The sequence below is a fragment of the Pituophis catenifer genome, unplaced genomic scaffold, assembly GCF_029215685.1.
Source record: "Pituophis catenifer annectens isolate HBS135680 unplaced genomic scaffold, rPitCat1.0.hap2 SCAF_2, whole genome shotgun sequence".
NCBI lineage: Eukaryota > Metazoa > Chordata > Lepidosauria > Squamata > Colubridae > Pituophis > Pituophis catenifer.
The window spans coordinates 12,153,528-12,165,674 of NW_027256882.1; the positions used below are offsets into that span (position 1 = coordinate 12,153,528).

The following is a 12,147-nucleotide window of genomic DNA, read 5'->3' on the forward strand; positions in this document are numbered from 1 at the left end:
GTCGTTCCGGGGAGGGGGATCCAGGTGCATGACCGGGAAGGAAAGAAACGTGGCCGGCGGCGATCGCGGATCCTTTCCTGCGCGCATCTATTGGGAAGCGGAGTCCGGGCGAAGAAGGGAGCCGCCCCTTTCCTATTGAGCGCCATGTAGAAAGCTCCCTCCCTCCCTGGGAAATCCTCAGACAGGAGACCATTCAATGCAGCTTCTTCGGGGGCTGCTAAAATCGCTACAACAGTCCCCATTTTCTCCTTGGGGAGATTATTATTATTATTTTGCTGTCTCTTCCTGATCGTTTCCCGTCCTTTTCCTTTTCTCTGGTGCTGCTTCAGATCCAGGAGGCTTGGAGTTCAATGGCTGCGAAACCGGCGGGGAGAAAAGGGGGCGATCCCTCCCAGGAGCCCTTGTTTCGGGGAGTTGCTCAAGAGGAGCCGCCTCCGGAGGGAGCATCGGGTAAAGGCTCCTTCTGATGCCTTTTAATCTCTTTGCCCTCGTTGCTTTCATCCCTCAATTCGTTTTCATTGTTCAATTTAACTGCGTTTTTGAAGTCTTGGGTGCATTTAAAAAGGTATCGGCCTATTTCCTGTGGGCCACTGTTTCTCAGCCTTGGCAACTTTGTGGTGTGTGGATTTCTGCTCCCAGAATTCTCCATGTGTGTTGAAGTCCACATATTTTACAGCTCCCAAGATTGAGAAACGTTGCTGTAGGCCAGGGGTGGGGAACTAGGGCCCTTTTAGGACTGGTGGACTTCAACTCCCAGAATTCCTCAGCCAGCTGTGTCAGGAATTCTGGGAGTTGAAGTCCACCTGTCATAAAAGGATCATACTTCCTCACTTCTGCCGTAGGCTATTCCAAAAGGCAAGTCCCAGCTGTGACAAACGGAGCTTTTGTAGTCTTCCTCTATCATCTGATAAGGGAAAGTGAACATTATAGGAACATAGAATAAGAGTTGGTCCTTTAATGCATACATCCATGGCTGAGAGAGCTTCCTCTGAATCCAATTCCCTGGTCCTTCCACACCTTTCAGTTTTCCTCTCACCCAGGCTGAGCTTCTATGTATTGTTCTTGTGGCTGCCAGGCACTCACATTAAGTGCTTCCCAAGTTAGCCTAGAAATAGGCTAAAATCAGCCTTTTGCATTGTATGCTCAAGAATATCATTAGGCTGTTTGATTGCAAATTATTCCTTTGTTTTCACTCCTAGACACTCTCATGGTCTCGTCTTCATCGCCTGGAACCTCAGTTCTTTGTAGCGGAGGATTAGCAGCGGTTGAGCTTCCAACACAGGTAGGAGGATTTTCCTCTCCCCAGATGTGCCAATCTCCCAATAACAGAACACCATAATTGGAAGGGATCTTCGTGATCTAGTAAAACCCCCTGTTTCAAGCAGGAGACTCTATACTAGTGATGGCTAACCTTCTTGGCACCGACTGCCCAAAGCATGTGCACATCCCTTGTTCACCTGCCCCGCCACCCCTCCTGTGCATGCGCCCCGTCCCCTGTATGCACCCCTCCCCCTCTGTGCATGCGCAGCAGAGAGCTGAAGACCAGATGGCCGGCAGGAGGCGTGTGCACATGCACAGTGGAGCTAGGGTGGGGTTGACGGTTGGTGTGGCTGCAGAGAGGGCTGTGTGTCACCTATGGTATATGTGCCATAGGTTTGCCATCACGTCCCTATACAGTGGTGGGTTTCAAATTATTTTACTACCGGTTCTGTGGGCGTGTCTTGGTGGGCATGGCATGGCTTGGTGGGTGTGGCAGGGAAAGGATGCTGTAAAATCTCCATTCCCACCCCACTCCAGGGGAAGGTTACTGTAAAATCCCCATTTCCTCCCAATCAGCTGGGATTCGGGAGGCAGAAAATAGATGGGGGTGGGGCCAGTCAGAATTTTTACTATGGGTTCTCTGAACTACTCAAAATGTCTGCTCCCAGTTTTCCAGAACAGGTCAGAACCTGCTGAAACCCACCTCTGGCCCTATACCATTTCAGACAAGTGGTGTCCAGTCTCTCCTTAAAAACCTCCAGCCCACAACCTCTGAAGGAAAACCGTTTTTCATACAATTTAGTCTCAAAGCCTTTAATCCTTAATTGCTCTTTGCACTTTTTCCAAAGCCTCCACATCGTATTCCAGGTGTGGTCTTTACTCAGGTGTTTTTAAAGCAGTGCAGATGAAAGCCCAAAGTAAAAAGTAAAGTCCAAACTTGACTTTTGTAGACAGCGCAGCAGCTGTCCAGATAAAGTCAGAGACACTGACATAGACTTGTAAACTTTTATATAAATATAAATCTGTTTAACCTACCAATTTACAGCAGTCTTTGTAATCATCAAGAAAAGGAAGAACATACGATAATCAGGAACATCCTGAGGTAAATCTAAAACACAGAAGGGAAAAAGGAGGGAAAAAAGGGAAACGCCCCCTTTATACTTACAGCAACCAATCAGAGCGTAGATTGCATCATGCATGAGTCAGCACTCTCTAACTAATCAATTTCAATTGTGTTGCGGCCTATTTGTACATTTTACTGTTCCAGCTACTAAATTCAATATCATAACATTATTGTTTACCCTACTTGGAAGCTGTAGAGGTTTTTCATTAAGAAGTAGACTCAAATGTAATTCATTGAAGTGTTCATTGTTAGGAATATTCATGGAATATGTTGTGTTTTTTTTTTCCCTCCCTGTGTCAGAATTTGTTATCATTTGAGGATGTAGCTGTGTTTTTCTCCATGGAGGAGTGGGCCCTGCTGGATTTAGAGCAAAAAGCCCTGTACCGAGAGGTCATGCTGGAAAACAAGAGGAACATGGCCTCCTTAGGTAAGGGATTCTGTTAAGATATTGTAGTGCAAAATATTTTTTTTAAAATTAATGCACGTGAAGTCCTGCAGCATTGGAGATTTTTTGTTTTGGGTGCTGTATTTTTCTCTAAACTGCTGATTTTCAAATTTGCAAGCTATTTATTTGAAGTTTTCATCCTTTTCTATGAAGCCTGGCTTTTGTTCAGAAATGGCCAGTTTGGAGAGTGTGGCCTTCACAATCTACTCGCTCCCATTTGTTAAGAATCGGTTCCAATCCTGCACATGCTGTGTATGAAGGGAAAAAAATAACCAAGTGGAACAGGTTAAGAACAAAGATGGAATATATAAGCCCAAGTTTAATACAGTACTGTAAATGAGAGACTTTCAGATTCTGTGCATTATATTCAGTGGTGGGATTAAAAAATTTTAACAACCAGTTCTGTAGGCGTGGCTTATTGGGGGTGGGGTGGCTTGGTGGTCATGTAACCAGGTGGGCGTGACTACGTGCATAGGGACTACTCAGAGGGCTGAAAAAAGTGAATTATGACTGGTCCTCATGCTTTTGACCGGTCCTCGAATTTACGACCATCCTTAATTTATGCCCATTGCAGCATTCTTAACAACCATGACACTCATTTCACAACTGCAGTGCTTCTCTTCATCACGGTGACAAGATAGGGCACAAAAACGTAAAATGTGAGGACAGTCGTAAGTGCGATGACCGGTCAAAAACCACTTTTTCAGCCCTCTTGAGTATTTCCTATGCACATAGGACTACCCAGAAGGCTGAAAAAAGTGATTTCTTACCGGTCCTCACACTTTTGACTGGTCCTCACACTTACGACCAGTCATTTATGCCCGTTGCAGTATTCTGTCACTCATTTCACAACTGCGGTGCTTCATGTGTGCTTCTCCTCGCCTGGCCTCTTGTGACCGTAGGGATACTGCAATGGTCGTAAATGTGAAAAACTGTCATAAGTCACTTTTTCAGTGCCATTGTAACTTTGAATGGTCACTAAATGAACTGTTGTAAATCAAGGATTACCTGTACAAAAGTACAAAAAGCTTCTTTGCTTGCAAAAAGCTGCCTTAAATACCAATCATTAGATTAGAAATACCTGCAAGCTGGAGTTACAAATCAGGCAGGGTGCCAGAGCACCTTGAGGAATTAAAATAGTTAAACTGCAGTGATAACTATCAGCAGCCAACTTTTGCTCATAAAGTGAAACCCTTTAGCAGAGACAACATTTAAGCTCTCCAGAAAGAGCACACCCAGGAGAAGCAATCCTTAGATCCATTTGCACCACTTAAACATACAAGCTGGTCTCACTCACCTCATAAAATATCCTAAGGAAATAATCCAGATTTAAAGAAAGATCACATGCCCCCCAGAAAAGTAGTAAAAAAATCAGTGTCAGTCTTGCATCCTGCCTCTTGGAAGTACACCCCAAAAGGACAGTGCCAAGAACCACTAAAACAGTGAAAGAAGACCCCCTCTACAGATAGAAAAAGCACTTGAGATAAGCCTAACTACAAAGAAAGCAATTAAAATGTAGCAAAAGAGCAAACATAGTCGTTGTTGTTTATTAAACCTATTACCAAAACAAATAGATGCAGGAACTAGCCGGATTTCTGAAGCTGCTTCTTTTCAGGAACAGAGATTAACATTTTCTCTTCCAAACAAAGCTGAATAGGGAAATTATCCCATCAATAAACACAGGATTAAACATCACCATGCACAGAATTAAACTTCACTAAAAAACCAATTTTAGACCAAAAGTCAGAAAGGCTATGTAAACTCAAGTTTGAATGTCAACCTTTCTAGCTAGTCAAGAAGCCTTGCTGAATGTCACTCATCTTGGTTCCTTGTCATTAAAAGCTTCTGCTTCGTTATTCAATTATTTCTTCAAAGTCCTGATCATTGCACCCTGGCTGGAAGAACTCCAACAGGGGAGTATTTCCTCCTAACAGCAGTGTAAAAAGCTTAAAACAACCCTTCCTCTTTAAAAAAGTCAAGCAAAAAACAAAAACAAAAAAACCTGGAGAAGCTCCGGAGGTGACACTAAGTCTAGGAGTACTGCCAAGAATGTAATAAGAGTTAACAGAGAGGCAGTTTTTGTAAGCAAGGTAATAAAGATTAGGCTAGAAACAACACCAGAATGTTGTAATTCCTTACAGGATTAACCCTGTAAAGTGGAAAAAACAAAAGGAGATTTCTTCTAACAACCTGTTCTCCAAACTGTTTAGAAAGTTAACAACTGGTTATAGTGAACCGGTAGAATCCCACCTCTGACTATATTGCTGCTAGCAGCGACCATTGCTATGCATTTGTCAAAGGAAAGAAATGATCGACAGAGAAGGAAAAGACATTCCTACACTATAGTACTTCATTCCCCCATCTTACTAAATGATCTTACTAAACAGCTCTGAGCCAGTCTCTATCTCTCTACAGGACAAGATACTGTACTTTTCCATCAACTCTTTCTTAGGCTAGAAATGTCTTCCCAAAGAAAGCAACCAAGCTCTGCTCCAGCTCAATATGGAGGTAAGTTACAAAGGAGAAGTATCAATTTGGACCTGAAAATGAAAAGAATTAAAGCTCATGAGGAGGGGAAGAATGTTAGGGTTAGGGTTAGGGTTAGGGTTGCAATCCTGGGTAACTCTGAAGGTTCGGAATGGACCCTTTTTCCCGAAAGGCAGGAAAATGGGGAGGGGGATTTTCCCAGCTGTTATCCATTCCTCAAGCTCAGCACAGACTGAGGGAAGAATGGTAGGCAGGAAAATCCCCCTCCCCATTTTGCTGCTGTTTGCGAAAAAAGCTCCATTCCGAGCCTTCAGCGTTGCAATCCTGGGATACGCTGAAGGTTCGGAATGGAGCCTTTTTCGTGAAAGGCAGGAAAATGGGGAGGAGGATTTTCTTACCTGTCATCCATTCCTCAAGCACAGCACAGACTGAGGGAAGAATGGTAGGCAGGAAAATCCCCCTCCCCATTTTGCTGCTGTTTGCGAAAAAAGCTCCATTCCGAGCCTTCAGCGTTGCAATCCTGGGATACGCTGAAGGTTCGGAATGGAGCCTTTTTCGTGAAAGGCAGGAAAATGGGGAGGAGGATTTTCTTACCTGTCATCCATTCCTCAAGCACAGCACAGACTGAGGGAAGAATGGTAGGCAGGAAAATCCCCCTCCCCATTTTGCTGCTGTTTGCGAAAAAAGCTCCATTCCGAGCCTTCAGCGTTGCAATCCTGGGATACGCTGAAGGTTCGGAATGGAGCCTTTTTCGTGAAAGGCAGGAAAATGGGGAGGAGGATTTTCTTACCTGTCATCCATTCCTCAAGCACAGCACAGACTGAAGGAAGAATGGTAGGCAGGAAAATCCCCCTCTCCACTTTGCTGCCGTTCGCAAAAAAAGCTCCGTTCTGAACCTTCAACGTTGCAATCCTGGGATATGCTGAAGGCTCAGAATGCCTCTGCTTCAGCGCAGAATGACTTTCGCCCATCTCTTTCTGGGTGCGGTACTTCTGCCTGTTGGGCCACTTCCCGAAGCTAGTAGCTCTGCAGCCAGCCACTTTGCTTTTTCCCTCTTTTTCCTCATGGGAGGCTTGTGTGATAGCACCAGCAGAAGGTGGAAGCAGAGGTATGGGGAGGCAGAGGCGATCCCAATGCACTAGTCCCTTCATCCCACTGTCCCTTGGCTTGCCTGCAGCCGCATGGAAAAAGCATCAGCACTGTCTGGATTGCCTGCCTCCCCTATGCCGGTGCTGGTGCCGGTGCTGCTGTGCAAGCCTCCTCTGAGCCTCCCAAAAAGAGGGAAAAAGCAAAACAGCTGGCCGTGGAGCTGCCAGCTTCCAGGAAGTGGCCCAACAAGTAGAAGCGCTGTGCCCAGAAAGAGAAGGGCAAGAGGGGCCAGTGGGCTGCAGAGGCAAAGGCAAGTTTTGGGCCTGCAGCGGTGCTCCAGGAGAGAGGATGGATGTTCCAGGGCTGCACATGCAGTGCTGCCACTACATGTGCAGCCCAACACCTCTCGGCCCCAGCGCAGCAGCTGCATCTCCTCCAAGGGCCGCCCACCCACCTGCTGGCCAGGCTGAGCCGGAAGTGGCATGTCTCCCATCAAGGGCTGGATGTGGGACTGGACCTCGGAAGGCAAGCGGGCATGGGGGACCGCCGGGAAGGCCACGTAGAAGGCAGGCAAGCATGGCAGTGCCATGGGGAAGGGAGTTGGCTGTTAGCCCCTTTCAATGTGGCCGGGTGGTGCCGACATGCTTGTTTGGCTGTCTTCCATGTGGCCTTCCCGGCGGTCCCTGTGGCCAGCTTGCGAAGGCAGGCAAGCGCCTGGGTGGGCAGGGGTGGGGCCAACCAAGGGTTCACACGCACTTGGACCCTCTGCACATGCACAAAACCTGTGCATGTGCAGAGGCTCAAAACACAGGTTACGTCCTGGTTAAAACCAGGAAGTAATGACGTCTGGGTGGGTGGGTAGAGTCTCATGCTGCTGTCGCTACCGGTTCAGCCGAACCAGTCCGAACCGGTACCATTTCACCCCTGGTGTATAGCTTTTATATAGTTTTTATCCTTTTAATATCATAAGGCATCAAGGGTTTCCCTATGGCAAGCTGGAGGCCAATAAATTTAATGAATATGTCAGGGTATGATGATTTAATAGCTGTAAGCTTATGAGAGGTTGTAAGCAAAGGCAACCTGAAGCTGATGCAATGGGACTGAGGCAGCAGGGTTACTGCCACTTTAAGAAGTTGGGTAAGAAGCTGCCTATATAAGGGAAGCCATTAGAGGGCGTTCCCTTTCCCTCATGTCTTCTCATGTTCTCTCTCCTAGTGTATCTCATTGCTCTTCTTGTGTCCGTAGCTGTAAAGGTATTTAACCACGTATACGTCTGTAAATATTTAGTTGTTTATAAACCACTGTTAATTATCTAAAGGCTCTGTGTACTGTGTGCTGTGTTTTGCTCCTGGGTTTATCTCATAATACTAGTCACCTCTGGTTTGTCACTCTGCAAATTCTGACAGAATGAATGAATGAATGAATAAACATAGGCCTCTTTTAAGTGTCCCTTCTGCTTCATTGGAAGTAAATCTGAAGCAGTAGATCTGATGCTTCTCACCCCATAAGTTTTAAATGATCTTATCCAAAATTTTCACGTTTTCATTTTGTACCATTGAGGACAAGAGAGAGCCAAAGGTCAAATCTTATATCAACTAACTACCAAGCATAGCACCATGTCTCAGGGTTTCAAGTAACAGACCCAAAACAATCAAAACGCTGAGGCTTGATGATTCCTCAAAGTATAGATTGGTGAAAACCCAACTCTGAAGGTCCTGAGTTTTTCTCCACCCAATTCAAAATCCAAAGTTCTTCCCTTCACAGTATACTCATCCATCACATGGTCCAATCAGGTCAGAGTCCAGTTGTTTTCCTCCCGTGCCTCAGCAAGTGCTGATTAGAACGTCCTTGGTTCCCAGGGGAAAGAATTCTATTTTGGCTACACATGCCCAGCTATCTCTACTCCCCCCTTCCATTCCCATAGCTCTACCCAGCCTCTCTGTGGCAACCCTGAACATGATCCAAAATGGTTTCAGGTTTGACACCATGTTTAGAACAAATGGGATTTGGGAAGAAGGTTGATACTGTTCAAACACAGTAACAGTGCTTGATCCCTTTTGCACTTATGTTTGTGTTAACTTTTCTTTTTTTTCTGTTGCAAGCAGGTGACGGATGGGAGATGGAGGATTCTGGCCAAGAGGCAGCAACACGTTTACCAAAAGACAAAAAGGAAGTTGCAGAAAAGATGCATGGACAGCAAAGTTCTAAGGAAAACCAGTTAATGGGGGAGCTGGAGAATTGCTCTACTTTACCTTGTCCAGATCCCAATGTCTTATTGGACGGAGATGATTGCCAAGAAAAAGAAGTGAGTTCAAGGTGTGGGAAAACACTCAGAGATGAATTGGGATTATGTAAGTGTTGTGAAAGCCCTGATGGAGAGAAACAAGATGAAAGCAGACAACACCCCAGAAGGAGCCTTCCTCCTCTTTTACATGAAAGCATACAAGAAGGAAGGGAAATGTACAAATGTACGGAGTGTGCAGAAAGCTTTGGAACAAGCTGCTGTCTTGCATCACATAAAAAGATTCACAAAGCAGAGGATCTGCATAAATGTTTGGAGTGTGGAAAGACCTTCAGTCAGAAAAGTCCTCTTAATTCACATAAGAAGGTCCATGGAGAGAGCAAGCAGCATCAATGCATTCATAGGGGAAACAGCTTCAGAAACAGCACCTCCCTTACTTCCCATCAAAGCATCCACAGAGAGAAGTTGTATCAACACACAGAGGGTAGAATGAGGTTTACTTGGAGCAAGGAACTGAATTCCTGGAAAAAAAGCCCCACTGGGAATACTTCATGTAAATGCCTGGAATGTGGGAAAAGCTTCCGCACTGCAAGTAATCTCACTTACTATAATAGGATCCATACAGGGGAAAAACCATATCATTGCACGGTGTGTGGGAAGAGCTTCACCCAAAAAGGCCATTTCAATTTACACAAGAGGGTCCACACAGGAGAGAATCCATATCATTGCACAGAGTGTGGGAAATGCTTCAGGACCTCCAGTGCCCTTACTTGCCATAAGAGGATTCACACAGGGGAGAAACCCTATGAATGTTTAGAATGTGGAAAAAGTTTTCGTGGAAGTGGTGCTCTAACCATACATAATAGGATACATAAAGGGGAGAAACCCTTTCAATGCCTGCAGTGTGGAAAGAGCTTCATTCAAAAAGGTCACCTTAAGTCACACGAGAGGATCCACACAGGAGAAAAACCATTTCAATGCACGGAGTGTGGAAAGAGTTTCCATTTCTCAGCAAGCCTTACTGCCCATCACAGAATCCACACGGGGGAGAAGCCCTTTCAGTGCCTGCAGTGTGGAAAGTGCTTTGCCCGTTCTGATAGCCTTCATGCCCATGAACGGACCCACACTGGGGAGAAACCGTACAAATGCCTAGAGTGTGGAAAGAGCTTCTGTAGATCCAGCATCTTAACTTCCCATAAAAGTATCCACAGTGGAGAGAAACCACATCAATGCACCGAGTGTGGGAAGCGCTTCACTGAAACAAGACACCTTAATATCCATAAAAGGACCCACACAGGGGAGAAACCGTACAAATGCCTGGAGTGTGGAAAGAGCTTCTCTAGATCCAGCACCTTAACTTCCCATAAAAGTATCCACAGTGGAGAGAAGCCGTATAAATGCACAGAGTGTGAAAAATGCTTCAAAACCTCCAGTGCCCTTACTCAGCATAAAAGGATCCACACAGGGGAGAAACCCTATGAATGCTTGGAGTGTGGAAAAAGCTTCAACAGACGTGATACTCTAACCATACATAACAGGATACATAAAGGGGAGAAACCTTATAAATGTCTGTATTGTGGAAAGAGCTTCAGTCAAAAAGGTCAACTTAAGTCACATGAGAGGATGCACACGGGGGAAAAACCATTTCAATGCATGGAGTGTGGAAAGAGCTTCCATTTCTCAGCAAGCCTTACTGCCCATCACAGAATCCACACGGGGGAAAAGCCCTTTCAATGCCTGCAGTGTGGAAAGCGCTTTGCCCGTTTTGATAGCTTTCATGTCCATGAACGGACCCACACTGGAGAAACCATACAAATGCCTGGAGTGTGGAAAGAGCTTCCGTAAATCCAGCCACCTAACTTCTTATAAAAGTATCCACAGTGGAGAGAAACCACATCAATCCACCGAGAGTTAGAAGTTTTTCAGGAAGCCAAGTAGTCTTACTCTCTCCATAAAAGGACCCACATGGGTGAAAAGCCTTAAAAGTGCATTGCATGTGACAAATGCTTTAGCAGCATGTGGTCCCTCACTCGCCACAAAAGGCTCCTTAATGGCGAGAAACCATACAAACACCGCACGTGTGGAAAGAGCTTTAATGCAAAAAATAGCTATATCGTACATAGCAGAACCCACATTGGGGAGAAACCATATCAGTGTCAGGAGTGTGGAAAACCCTTCAGTGATTCTCAAGAATTGAAAATTCATAAAAGGATTCACATGGGGAGAAACCATATAAGTGTATGGAGTGTGTGATGAGTTTCAGAAGAAGTGGTTTCATTTGCATCCACAAGAGGATCATCACGGGGGAGAAACCATACACATGTAATGAGTGCGGAAAAAGCTTTAATCAAAATCATTCACTCGAGAACCATAGAAAGCTTCACTCAGGGAAGAAACCCTATAAATGCCTGGAGTGTGGAAAATGCTATAGTGAGAGTGACCAGCTTACCTCCCGCAATAGGATCCACACAGGAGAAAAACTGTTTAAATCAGTGGTTCTCAACCTGTGGGTCGGGACCCCTTTGGGGGTCGAACGACCCTTTCACAGGGGTCGCCTAAGACCATCAGAAAACACATATTTTCAATGGTTTTAGGAATAATTTTATGGTTGGGGGTCACCACAACATGAGGAACTGTATTAAAGGGTCGCGGCATTAGGAAGGTTGAGAACCACTGGTTTAAATGGACTAACAGTGGAAAGAGTTTCCAACTCAGCGGCAATCTTACACTCCCTAAAAGAATCCACACTGGGGAGATGCTGTATCAGTATGTGGGGTGTAGAAAGAAATTCACAAACTGTAGTGACTTTAATGGACATAAGAAGATGCACAGCAGAAAAAGACGTTAATTGGTCTGTGGTGATTCTCAAAATTTGCTTCATGCCCAAGAGAATCTTTAAAAATGCATGGTGTATGGAAAAGGGGTTTCAAAGCAGTAGACTTTTTTGATCCATTAAAAATAAGAATTTCCTTTTATAATTAGGAATTAACTTTTGGATACCGTGTTTTCCCCAAAATAAAACTTGCTTACATTTTTGGGGGCTCCAAAATAAGCACTAGGGCTTATTTTGGGGGAAACGTGATTCCAAGATGATCAGCTCAGCTGGATGCCACCACCCCCTCCCCCCCCCCCAGTGTAGACAGAATAGGCGGGGACTGACAGTATCCGGCAGCAGCTGCAGCCCTCCATTCCTTTAGTCAGCACACTGCAGCTTGTCTTCGCATGGCAGCATCAGCAGCAGATGGAGGTAGAGGCATTGGGTGGACGGCAGGTGATCCCAACACACCGTGCAGGTTGCAGGCAAACCAAGAGACCCAATGATGAACCTGCGGCCACTCGCCTACTCTATCCCAATGACACTCAGCTTTATTATGGCCTGTGCGTCGCATCTGGATTGCTTGCATCACCCCCCACCCCCGCGTCTCTGCCTCCATCTGCTCCTTGGACAGGTAATCAACTCACCTGCACTGTGCAGGCTTTGGCTGCTGCTGGTCACCATTG

At 45.6% G+C, this 12,147-nt stretch overlaps 1 pseudogene; it reads left to right on the forward strand.

The window, feature by feature from the left end:
• Window positions 1-350: 350 nt before the first annotated feature.
• Window positions 351-11,293, forward strand: LOC139311738 (zinc finger protein 420-like; annotated as a pseudogene).
• Window positions 11,294-12,147: the final 854 nt, after the last annotated feature.